The following is a 12,414-nucleotide window of genomic DNA, read 5'->3' on the forward strand; positions in this document are numbered from 1 at the left end:
TTAGTATCAGAGTTGGTAGCCTTATTGCTTGATCAATTGATAAGCTTCTCTAAGAACAATATATTTATTAAACAAATTCATATGGCAGAACAATTCACACACAGATGACTCTGAGCGATTGACAATATTAAAAATCCACAACATAAAAACCTTCTCATAATGAATATTTTATGGTACTCTAAGACCAGATCATAAAAGTTATCTTCTCATAAAAAAGAAGTTTAAAACAACATAAATGTTCACATTCTATGATCCATTCATAAATTTAAAAAATTAGCAAGCAGATTTACTATAGATTTAATGAATTAAATAAAGGTTAAGAATCAGACAAGGATATTTGCAGATATCGGTTAATTAGTTTAAATTTCTCATAACCAGAATACCAGTGTCCCAAATTGTGAGGTAACGACTAATATTTTTAAATTCTGCAAATATATGTAAATTTAGTCAGAATAAATAAATATTATCTTTTAGATTTAAAAAGTCATTTTTCCTTGAAAGCACTTCACCCAGCCCTCACCTGAAAAAGCAAAGCTCTCTTCAAACTACATAAACACATTATTAAAGCCAGCTAATTATGCTTTTCCAAAATAAACACTAAAGATGCATGAAACCAACAGTTTTACTGTTGCCTTTTATTTCAATGTTCTCTTCATTTTTGCCACTTAATACTTATTTGTGGTAGCAGCTGGTAAGCCTACTCAATAGCTGCAGAACTTCTTTTGATCAACATCTATAGATATAATGCAGTCTTGGCCTAGTGAAACACAAGAATGAATTCTAAAATGTCATTGGCTTTTTAAACCTATATTTGTAATACAGGCACTCTTTTGCAACTGAATGGCTCTGAAGATTAATACGTGTGCAAAGGCTCTTTTTCATTTCAGTTACTATTAGATCAAATAAAAGAACCCATCAGGAATAACTACTAGTTATTGCTTCTTAATGAATGTGAAAAGTTAGCTGATTTCAGTTCAGTAAATACTGAAAGAAGTTTCATTACTACTAAAGCACTTTCAGCTTATTTTAAACTGTTGAGGGTCACATCTACACTGTAAATGAATTAACAGTAATATTTTCCCTTCTGTTCCTTCTGCACATTGCAACGGTATAGAGAATTGTAATTAATGAGAAAGCCTAAGATATCTAGCAGATTACTTTCAGAAACCCAATACAATTCCTGTTTTCCAGGTTCCTTATGAGAAGCAATGCCAGAAGTTAGTAGTGTAGATGACGCATGGCTAGACTTTTAATTTCAATTACTGTACTGCATATTTCAGTGAGATGTCCCTTAATTTTTTATAATTATCAGTAAATTAATACCATTAGTTTTTCCAAATGAAGTTAACAAATGAAACTATGTTTAAACCTGACACTCCCCACCAAACATTTCCATCTATTTGTTTTGCCAATCATAGCACAAGTTGCATTATAAAGACAAGAACATGAACACTGGAACAAGAATATGAAAAAATAACTTTAAAATCCATTCAATTTTCAACTACTGCTCCATAAAAGAATCTTGAGCTATAACCTACTACACGCAAAACCAGTCAAACGAGCTCCTGCTTTCTCAATTTAAACTGCACTGGATCCAAATGTTAATATCTAATAATATCATTTTGAGTGAACTTCCAATGACCCTCCAAAAGGAAAATTCCAGAGCTCTCATACCGTACAGGATTTGAACAAAGTTGCAGAAACAGTTATTGAACCCAGGGATCATTTACAAACATTTTCATTTAGCACCTCATAATTATAATAATTTAACAAAAGGCATGATTCTTCCAAAATGAGCCCAAGAAAACAGCTCAATTGCTTAAACAGAAGCACGTTTCTGAGCCAGAGGACTTACTGGAGCCTAAATGATCATTTCTAGATGTTTAGGGTTGACAATACCATACCCTATTCCCTCTGCTTCCTGGATTCCTGGTGGGCTAATGAAGGTGAACTGGTTTCACGATATTGCTCCCAGCACAGCTCTGAGCATTTATGATATCATCAGCCACAGCACAGAAAGCACAGTTTCATGAACTCAGCATCTGGCAGATAAGCAAAAGAGAAGTTGATTTTCCAGAATATCCCTTCCGTTCTATTCTCTAACCTTATTATAAAATTATAATGACACACCTTGTACTTTCTAGTTATGTATTCATAGACACTACTATACTATATGGTGTCTCAGCATAAAGCATTCAAACACATTAGATAAAGGTTTTTTTTTTTTGCAAATACAAATACCATGTGCTTAATGCAATATATTTATTAACAGAAATATAATTTTAATCACTGAGCTATTTTTCTTACTATTTTGGTCATGATAATATTCACAACAGCTAGAAAAACAATGCAACACTTTAGAAATACGAAGATACAAACCATTTAGAAAAATATACCCTACATCATATGTAAGAATGTCCTTTCTACTCTTGGAAAGTTTTGACTAACATGGAAATAAAAAGGATGTTTCAAACACTGCTCACAAAGTATAACTTGTAAATATAAGTTCTTAACAATGAGGGCAGGCAATTTGTTAGACTAAAAATAAGAGGAAAGATTTTCAGGATTTTGATGTTTTAATCCTGTGCTTTCTATGGTTTCCTGCATTGCATAGAAGTGCCACAGATTTACAATGGTGTATAAGATATGTTTCATTTATCTAACCTTGAGTTTATATTTTACTTCTCTGCCAAGGAATGACATTTAATACAGTTAACAAAATGCAAAATATATTAAAGAAAACATCTTAAAATAACATTTTTGTCAAAGCACAAAGATTTTCCATTCTCTTTCAAAATGTATTCACACAGGGCACTGAATTATTTGTTCTTTATGCTGGGGTTGTTGGTAGGGGGTGGATGGGAAGCATAAATACATCTCTTTTTCCTCCAGCATTCATCTATAATCAAAGTAAGCGTGCCCAAGCATGCCTGTAATAATTAAGTATGCCATGTCTTAGGTAACACTATGTTCAAACAAGGCTTAAGATATGGCGCAATTGTAATGCTCCAGATCCTTTAACTATTTTTAATGGATTATGAAGCAGTTTTCTCTTCTTAGGTATAAAAGGATGACTTTCAAGTAATTGCTTTAACCTTGGTTAAGAGATATGCCCCTAACAAGAAGCATCAGGGTTAACCAATATCCACTCTTAACCAGGATTCTGAAACTAAGTCTTGAAACAAACGGAGAACTCCAGTTAAATGCAATAAGAAGCCTTATTGTCTTTCATTGTAGTTAAGTTTTCATGAAAATATTAGTAATGAAATAAGTATTATTTTGACCAACTAATGGAAATTAGTAACATTCCTATCAGAAAGAGAACCCAATCTATGTTTCATTAAGGGTTTGAATAATACATACTTGTTAGTGCCAAACTGATTTCTTTCAAAAACTAAATTTGATTTTATGTAAATTTTAGATAAATTTGATTGAAATTTGCACGGGATAAAAATAGATGAGTATGGAGGATCCATTAATTCAATACTAATAATTAAATCATGAGTCAAGGGAAAAGATTTTGGGGCAATCTGGTCAGGTTTTCTTGAAATGTAGTCTAAAAGAAATAAATATAATAATAAATTTAAATAACAATTTTTAAGGCACTTGTTGAAGAGAATTCAGAAGCTGCAACTGGCACAAAGTGTGGCAGTGGGAGCAGTTATGTGAACTCCAGAATAGCACGTTATACCTTTGTACCATGTGCTCTATTAGTTATTAGTTTTGCTTCTGGGTTCAATTCAAAATGCTGGTTATGATCTTTAAAGCCCTACATGGCTTGGGGCTGAGTTATTTGAGGGCCTCTCCATCAGCTCTGGCAGAAAATGTGTGCTAAAAGTCCTGTCTATTAAGGAGTTTTGTCTAATGGATCTAGGAGAGCCTTTTCTGCCTGCACTTGCATCATCTCCCTTAAGGTTACAGTGGCCCCAACATTATTGGCCTTTAGGGGGCCCCTAAAATGGTTTTGTAATCAGACACAGAAATCCCATAGTGGTAAGGAGCCAGTAAGATGGCTGTATTGTTTACTGATACTCTCCTGTATGTTACATTTTATAATTAATTATTTTTAAATTGCTTTACTTTGTTTCCACCGTTATTTTTTGTTATTTATTTGTATATATTTTGATTTTTGTTTTTAATTTTGCGAGCCACACATGTGATATGGGCAATTAATATCTGTATAATATCCTACTCAATACATGTATTTTTCTTTAATTGCTATTGTTATTTTCTTTGGGGGCAATAAATAAAAAAATGCATGCATTTTATTTTGCACAAGAAATCTAAAAAGTTTTCAGTAATGAAGGAAAAATCTTTGTATACTTTCCATTGTGTTAAAATACTACCTGAGAAAGGATCTGGTTAAGACAATATGAACAAAGTTACCAAAAATCTCAAAGTACATGAAAACAATACTATATACAGTATTTATCTTAGAATACTGACCTGAATTAGAATAATTTTATTTGAAAATGTGTATTATATGTCAGAAAGCTGGTCAGTAAGAAAGTATACAATCTATATTTTATATGTGGTTTCTGGATCTCAACATAATTAACTAGCATGATTCATATATAATTATCATTTTCTAGTAATTTCTATGTTGCACAGCACTAATCACTCTTAAATCAACAGAGGTGTTTATATCAAGGGTATTCCCTTGTTTAGAAAGAGCAAAATGGGCAAATTTTGTTTAACTCATAAAAAACTATTCATATATACTAGACTGTTTAATACAATCTTTCCCACTGAAATTAATGAGATTGCTACATGGTTTAGGATTAAAATCTACTCTAAAACTACATTAATAAAATCATAACTTCTAAAAGTCTAATAAAATACATTTAGTCAAGAAATTATTTGAGTTAACCTTTAAAATGGAAATATAAGTTCACTCAATGATATGTTAGCATTTAATGGTCAGTCTGTCTAGAGATGTAAAAGAGTGTACAAAGGAAAGCATTTATTAACAAAAATGTTATTCACTGGTGTCTATTTTGATAATGAGAGGAATGAAGGGAAAATATGGCAACATGATGCTGGACTAGAAGCAAGGAAACCCAGTTTTTGTCTTTGCATATATATGGAAGACAGGTAGGTGATTTTGGGCTAGTGTACTAGCATGAACTAGATCAGGCGATAGATTTTAATCTATAAACTTCAATGAAGAGGGATTCATTCTGAATATTGTGCAATATTCAAGCCAATAAAAATAATTATTTATATATAGGGTGTGGATTGGTGTACACATGCATGAGAAGTGATGAAAAATCACTGATCCGTTATATATAAACAATAAACTGTTTTTTCTATCAAGTTATTAGCAGTAATTAAATTTAGATTTGAAATAATCTGCTAAAAGAACAGGAAGTACTTTCTTTGATACTTTATGTACAGAAAAACTGTACAATAGGAGTTGCAGGTTAAGATTTAATGCCTAATCAAATTCAATCAGTTTATTTTTGTGCCAAAAATAAGGATGGCTCTATATATTACAACATTACATTTTTCCATGTAGTTATTGATTTTGTAATTGTTTATAATACATTTTTTAAGAAATATGGTTAGTCATGTTCTTCTGCTGGAGACAATTAAAATTCAAAATAATTATTCCTGTTGTATGAATAACAGTATTAAGCAATATTAAACATAAATTCCTTCTGGGAAATTTAAAGTTTTATTAATGATTAGCAAAGAGTAGACAATGAAGCTTGCTGTGATACAGTCTGTCCAGAGTAATCAGGCCTGATATAGAGGCCTTCATAATCTATCATGCCTTATGTACTTTGAATTACTCTTGAGAAATAGTTACTATGCTCCTTTATTCATTCATACCAGAAATGCAGTAGCAGAATAATAGACACAAAACTTTGCAAAAGGCAGAGACAATCACAGAAAATCTGGAATTGAATATCCCAGTGTGGCTGTTTCAGAAAGCTATCTGGTTCAGACAACATCAACTTGTGCCCCCAATTCAAGATGACATTTGAAAAAAATGAAATTTCTTGTCTGTCACTGATCAGTTTGAAAAATCCCCAAATACCTATAGCCTAATTACAGCCTGCCTTGATCTATACACTCCTTCCCTAAATAGCATGGATTTCAGCTTCCAGAATTCTCAGCAATACTAAGTTGACTGAAAATATGGGAAACTTGGTGCACATTTTTGGAGAGCCTCCAAACTGAATTAATAAATACTTCTCCTTTAAAAAATGAGAGAGACAGAGATGATATTAGGAAAATGATCATTTTAAACTCATTTGTTTAAGAGCATATAATTCACAAAATAGTGTATCTTTGTAAATGAAGAGTAATGCAAGATTATACCCTCCCAACATTCCTATTATTCCTACTCATCCTTGTGATTAGAATGTATCATTTTGTGATTAGAAAATAGCTTGGTCAATCACTCAGCCTCTATTCCATTTTTCCCCATCCTCACTTTAGAATTTTATAGAGAAACAAAAGTAACGTGGGAGGGAAACATACTATATTTGATTTTTTTCCAGTGCTCTAAAATGCAAGAAGCACATGAAGCTTAAAAATAGTATCATTATGATTGCTTTGGTGATATCCTACTATTAAGCAGAGCTAAACAATCCATTTAAACTGGTTTGATTCCATTTTGGATTAATTTAGATCTGATTAATTCATCCCAGCAAACATGTTTCAAAGTTCATGTAAAATTTTTATGTAAAAAAATTGGCTTCTATAGCTATTTGATCATATTATAGTTTTGTTGGTTTGCCTAAAATGTAAGAAAGGCCCATACTATCAAAAGGACAGCATGGTCTAACAATGGCAACTGTTTTATAATGATATGGTGTAACTACATACTGTAGCATTATATACTGGACTACATCTATATTTTTCCCATACATGGCCCTCAAGAGAAACTTGGTCCATTGTAATGTGGAGCTTGACAAACAGTAGCACCTCCTGATGACATATTTTTATTCATCTAGATTGGCAGTCAAGGATAGGCCTTCAACAACGAATACTGAGAAACCATAAATCATTTCCCTCAAAACTATAAAGAAATCTGAGTAGGTTTAAGTGCAATACTCCTATGAGAATGGGTTACATAATAGATCAGAGAAGTCAAGAAACTAGCATATGCACAATAAGTAAGAAGTATGCAGACTTAACTATTCTGTAAAGATAATGTAAGGATAAGGATTCATCTTGGTATTGGACTGAGCCAACTAGCTCAGGATTGTAGCATTTTTAATGTTCTACTTGAATAAGTAAAACATAATTTAATGAGTGGTGAGTACAGTCTGTTAATGCCCACTTGATATATTTGGGGTCAGGCATATAAATTGTGTTATGTAATATTTAGTTTTATGTGTTTTTCTGTGAATTAATTATTATAATTAATATTTTATAAAAGATAAGAGTTACACCAAGTTATTAAGAAAAGGTGTACCCTCATAATCATTGCATAGACATCATTCTCATACTAAAAGACATCTACAGATATATCTGTAAATTAAGATTAATTCATAATGTAGAAATGATGAAAATGAAAAAAGAAATACTCTAGATTTACACTAGACTTTGAATGCCCAAAAGCAATTTTTGGAGTGGGATTCCATTTCCTGATTCACTTTCCAGGTACACTGTTTATACACTATTAAGGCAGGGCTTTATTTTCCAAAGAAAAAGATATTTAAACTCTGCCTTTGAGTTATAGGTTACAAAAAATATAAAATGAAAGAAAGAATCTATTGGGACTCTCCAAAGATAAGAATCAAGAAAGAGGCAACCAATTGCTGAGGTATACCATCTCAATAAGCTTACAAAGTAATACTGCACAGCATAAAGCTTGCACAAAAAGCTTTTCAAAGCCCAGTATTTTAATTAATGGATAATATGAGTTGGCTTATATCATAGTCAATCCAAATTTCAAAGAGACGCCACTAAATTTGTTTCTGGTATATGGCCGTTGGTCCTCCCTCTTCTCACTTCCTAGATCTTTTCAACCTATCCCTTTGCTCCTGAACCCAGGTTTCCGAGGTTGAAGGATGGGTTCGTTTTTCTGTCCCTTTGGAGAAAGGGCTGCTAGTTTGACAGGTGGGAAACGAGTCCAAGCGCTTTGATATCTCCTCGATTTCCGCTGAGCTTTAAATATTGATCACCTTTGTTAAATCCCTTTTTCGGAGACTGTCCTGTTCGCTCCTTCTTCCCATCCCCTCCCTCGCCTTTCCTGGGGTTGGAAGTGAGCAGCAGCTGAACAGCCAAGCATGTGGTGTATAAATATTGGAATAAACGAGCGGGGTGGGGGGTTGTGAGAAGAGGGGGTAGGGGAAATATATGGAAACAAGAGGGGAGGAGGAGGAGATAAGCGGGGTGGGGGGCGAGCAGCCCCAGTGTGTCTGGTACTCCGGTGTGGGGCGCTGCTCTCCGGGAGTAAAGAAGGGGAACAGCATTAGAAAAGGGATGGGGGGAGAAAGGGGTGGGAATATAGTAGCATTTAAAACAACAACAACAACACAAGCCAACAACAGTGATTAGCTCCTACCCGTCGCACAGGGACTGGGAGGGAACTGTTGTGTGTCTCACCTGACTTCCTTCTTCCCCGGGGCGGCGAGGGAGGCAGCGAGAGGCGCGCACATACCACTCTTCCCAACGAAAAGCAGCCTCCCCCCCCCTCCAAAAAAAAAAAAAAAAGCCCTTAAAGACGAGAAGGGAGAAGAAATGGGAGGCGCAAGCGGGCACGAGAGAAGAAAGAAAAGACTATAAACAAAAATAACCGGCCGGTAGAAGCGAGCCGGCCACCCTCCCGGCAGCCTTCTTCAACCCTTCGCCTTTCGCTCCTTGGAACCCGCGCGCTGCTTCTTCCTTCGCGCTAGCCCAGCGACTGGCGGCGGCGGTAGCGGCAGTGGCTTGGCTCGGCTCGGCTCCTACACCAGCGCGGGCAAGTCTCCGCAAGGGGGAGAGCCAGTGAGCCCAGACGGCTCAAGCTGAGCCTTTTTCTGCTTTGCTCCGACTCCGAAGGAGGAAGAAGGGGTGGGGGGAGAGAAGGAAAAGGAACGCACCCAACAAACGAACATCAAGAGATCCCGCGAACAGATCTGAGAATTGCAGAAAGGAGACGGAAGCCGCGCTTTTTGGGCAGTTCGTTGGCCCTGGTGTGTGGCAAGAGGGTGGAAAAGGCAGGCGGGCGCCGCCTTCTCGTCGTCGTCTTCTTCCTTTCCTCAGTCACCGCCTGCCAGGCAGTTCAGAAGTGGGGGAGGGTGGAGGGAGGGAGGGTGGCTGTGTGTGGGCCCCCTCCTCCTCCTCCTTCCTTCCTTTAAACGCCCACTGCTGATGGGTGAAAAGGCAACTTGAAGTTCAGTGCAATTAACTTCGCCGGCGCCTGGGAAGCTGAAGGTGTCGCCCAGCCTCGCCCGCCCTCTCGCCGCGCTCTCATGGGTAAGTTGGTCTTCTTCTGTTTATTCCCCCCTCCCCATCCCGCCTTCGTTTTAGGTATGCTGCACCGACCAGTCACTCGCGTTTAACATTTACTCTTAAGGTTTTTTTAGGGACTTATTGTTGCAGACAGTCCATTTTGTTCGGCGATTGACAAAAAGCATGGAAATCCGATGGGGAGTATGTGGATTCCTCTAATATTTGTTCTGAGCTGTCGGGATCGGCTCTTAAGAGGAATCCTTCTAGCCTCCTCTTTCTTTATTTCCAGTAAAGGGAAACTCTACTACGATAGCTTTTGATCTGGTGAAAGCGGCTTGCAGACGCGCAAACACCTGCTTCGCGCACCCTCGTCTAGCCGCCGCCTCCCAAGCCAAGAAGTTTGCAGACGAGGTCCTTGGCAAGTTTGCTTGGCTCCGCCGTTCACTGTAACTCAGAAGTTTGGCTCAGTTCATAAGTTTCAAGCCCGGTGCCCCCGGGGATGGAGGACGAAGGAGAAAAAAGCGCGGGCGAGGGAGAGAGAGGTGCCTGCGGGAAGCTTGCAGAAGGGAGGAAAAATGGTGCGGGGAGGAGCGGGACAGTGAAGGCAAGGGGAGGGGGGGCGCGTCAACGCGGCGACGCACTTCGTTCTGCCACCGCGTCGTGAAAGTGAGGGAGTTTTAAAAGATTTCTATCTCGGCGGTTTGTATGACTGGGGAAAGGCTATATCATGCAATATCAGGCAGAGATCAACTTGAGGTGTCTGTTGGCAGAAACGGGCTTGGGTTTTGCGGCTGGGAAGCGGAGAAGGGGGGCATTTGGCCTGCCACTGACCTCCAGAAGGCGGCTCCTCATACAGGTGTATCTTCCTCTCTCCGCGTGAGGTCCTCCTTTCGCTCTCACAGTCCTGCCTCTTTTTTTTTTACAGGAGGGGGAGCCCGGTGGTCTCCCAGGAGCTAAAAAGGAAATGCAGTTTCCTTTTGATGCTACCCTGTAGCGAAGCTGGTGTTGGGAGATCACTGAAGGGGCAGCTGGATCGCTTGCCTCAGTGGAAATGTTTCTGCAAAGTTACTCGGTATGTGGGCCCTTTTTTGTCGGCGGCGTTTGACCACGTGGAAATAGAACTGTTGCTGACATGTGTTATTAAATCGTATCGGTTGTGTTATCTAAAATCAATGCCAACGTTTGGCGTGCTTGTCAAAGCTTCTTACGTTTTTGTCCCTCTCTGAAAAGATTTGGCAACTTTTGAGATATGTCTCTAAAAAGCTTTGGCAATGACAGCTAATGTGCCTGACTTAAAATGTCTATTTTAGTCAAGAAGCCCTTTGCCTTATTGAAAGCTGCAATCAGTCTTGGTGAAATGACAGATTATTTTAAGATAACTCTTTTATTCAACCTTGCTTTATTTGATAGGCAAAGCATGAAAAAACATCTAGAATGGAGAACTGGGATCTCTATTGCTATGCCTTTTTGAAAGACCTAATTTAGAAGCCACTCCTTATATTTCCATAATATTATTTAGGTCTAGTACATTCATATACTTCTGCTCCAGACTGCTGGCAGAAATTAGCAAAGAAACTTATATTTTTGACAAATGTGTAGACAAGAATATCATTAATTGATGTTTTAAATCTTAACAACCTAAGTATCTGTTACAAAACAAATTTAATATATTTACTGTTTTTCTCACATTGGTAAAGAAAGGTTGTAAAATTTGTGTAAAATTTCAATTGTAGTTGGTAAAAGGAAATGATTTCACTGTTCTTCAGGAGGGTTTACAGCAGTCATCAGATATGGAAGACTTAATTGCAGCACTCTCTTAAATAAAAAAGAAAGGAATCAATATTAACATAACTCAGGAGCACAGTATACCTCACTAAGTTTAGAAATAGGATAAATTTTGCTTTCTAAATGTCTGCCATCATTCACATGAGTTGGAAGACATCGTGACAGACAAAGGGGAAAGATACAAAGCAACATGTAAGAAAATACTTTGGAATTAGAATACACTGTAAATATATTTAGCACTTTGCACCTTACGAAGTAATATAGTTTACAGAAAGCAATGGCTAATAAATTAAAAAGATCTCAAAAGATATTTACTTTATACATCCTAATAAAAACTAGAATGGAAAAACAATACAAATGTACCTGTAATATTGTTTTTTTCTTTTCTTTCTTGGAAATTAAAATATATAACAGTAATTATATGTATTAATGGCTGTTTCTTACTGATAAAACATGTAAATGGAATGGGCCTAAAAGAGAAAGTTTCCATTTTAATGCATTTAACCATAGATCTTTTAAACTGCATTGTAATTTCTTATGGGAATCTTCTTACAATTGCATAATTTAGAAAAATTTCAGAATTCTACCTATTCCCTAAGGTATATTAATTTAATAGAAAACATACGGCACTTTATTCCAATTCTGAACTGGAGTTTGATATAGAAAAATTATTTTGGCATTCAATTTGTGTTAAGATTTATGCTAGATAAGTAAGCAAAAACTATATATATAAAACCTAAAAAATGTCATTCATTATTAAATGCCTTATTATAACTATGTGGCTCCAAATCACATAAATGTAAGGAAGTTCCATCCAATATTCCAAATCAAAAAATGAATACTTTTGTAAACCTTTAAAGAATCTGAAAATTAAATTGTAATAATTCTATTTAATACAATGCTTAAGAAAATTTGGCCTAGCTTATTAATGTGCTTGTATACCATTGTAAAATAATTTAACTATCTCTGTATTAATAACTATAATAGAGATAATTGTTCTAGTATGAATATACATCATGTACAAAATGCCTTAGAATCCAATCTGCTCTGACAAGAGTGCTGTATAAATTTTACAAAAATGTCTTCACTAATATATAATGATAGGCAAATTTTCTGTGTACTATTATAGATTTTTAGTTTCCATTAAAAATCCTAACTGCTAAATCGTATGTTCTCTACAGTACGAGGGTCATCAAATAATTATATATTTAAGCCCCATCAAATGTTTAACCTCCT

General features: G+C 36.2%; 1 protein-coding gene and 1 long non-coding RNA gene across 8 annotated transcripts in view; one reads left to right on the plus strand and one right to left on the minus strand.

Moving 5' to 3' along the window:
• Positions 1–9,194, minus strand: part of LOC113415950 (uncharacterized) — a 29,125-nt gene extending 19,931 nt beyond the window's left edge. The window contains exons 1-2 of the long non-coding RNA XR_015745804.1: positions 8,566–9,194; positions 1,856–2,042 (exon numbers count right to left, since the gene is read on the minus strand). This is a non-coding gene — a long non-coding RNA (uncharacterized LOC113415950). The remainder of the gene's footprint in view (positions 1–1,855; positions 2,043–8,565) is intronic.
• Positions 9,195–9,225: 31 nt separating this feature from the next.
• Positions 9,226–12,414, plus strand: part of SATB1 (SATB homeobox 1) — a 107,479-nt gene continuing 104,290 nt past the window's right edge. For 4 of the 7 annotated variants that reach the window (XM_087946387.1, XM_087946389.1, XM_026673565.2 and 1 more), the window contains exons 1-2: positions 9,226–9,417; positions 10,319–10,465. The gene's annotated coding sequence lies outside the window, so the exon portion shown is untranslated. The remainder of the gene's footprint in view (positions 9,418–10,318; positions 10,466–12,414) is intronic. The other 3 variants (XM_087946388.1, XM_026673564.2, XM_087946390.1) reach the window with 1 other exon arrangement.

Source organism: Notechis scutatus, chromosome Z (assembly GCF_049901735.1).
Source record: "Notechis scutatus isolate UNSWTSFEM ecotype Mainland chromosome Z, rNotScu1.2, whole genome shotgun sequence".
Taxonomy (NCBI): Eukaryota; Metazoa; Chordata; class Lepidosauria; order Squamata; family Elapidae; genus Notechis; species Notechis scutatus.